Source organism: Pygoscelis adeliae, unplaced genomic scaffold (genome assembly GCF_000699105.1).
Source record: "Pygoscelis adeliae isolate BGI_AS28 unplaced genomic scaffold, ASM69910v1 Scaffold390, whole genome shotgun sequence".
Classification (NCBI taxonomy): domain Eukaryota; kingdom Metazoa; phylum Chordata; class Aves; order Sphenisciformes; family Spheniscidae; genus Pygoscelis; species Pygoscelis adeliae.
Window position 1 is genome coordinate 555,712 of NW_008823921.1, and position 621 is coordinate 556,332.

The 621-nt window shown below is 48.1% G+C and overlaps 1 protein-coding gene across 1 annotated transcript in view; it reads right to left on the reverse strand.

The window, feature by feature from the left end:
- Nucleotides 1-621, reverse strand: part of CPNE2 (copine II) — a 52,690-nt gene that overhangs the window by 31,728 nt on the left and 20,341 nt on the right. The gene's annotated exons all lie outside the window — the stretch shown is intronic.

The following is a 621-nucleotide window of genomic DNA, read 5'->3' on the forward strand; positions in this document are numbered from 1 at the left end:
CCCAAAGGCAGTGTCCCCCCCCCCCTTCAATTCTGGCTTCTAAGAGGCCAGGCAGAACAATCTGGGAGCTGAATTAAACCCCCTGAGATTTTTTTCCGAGCTCACTGAGTGTCAGTCACCTCAGATCTGGGGATCCCGTAAGTTTTCCCCATGAGGCGCAGACCCCGACATGGGGGGGCCAGCAACCTGCTGGAAGTAGCTGTGCTCTGCTCCCATACCTAGTGGGGACCCCTTCGAGATATAGGGGTGGCAGTTTAAAAAGTGCAGTCCCATCCATCCTTCTGCCTCCACCTTTGGTCCTACATCACACAGTCGGAAAATAATAATAATAATAATAACAATTTAAAAAAACACATAATGAAATGGCTTAACTTGTTGCTCCTGCCATCCAAGTGACCCAGTCACACTTGGATTCCTCCCATTGCTCCCCAGAAATGTTCTCCTCCCTCCGGGGAGACGCTATTGCGGCCTTTCAATACTTAAAGGGGGCTTATAAGAAAGATGGGGAAGGACTTTTTAATAGGGCCTGTAGCAATAGGACAAGGGGGAATGGCTTTAAACTGAAAAAGGGTAGATTCAGACTAGATATAAGGAAGACATTTTTTACGCTGAGGGTGGTGA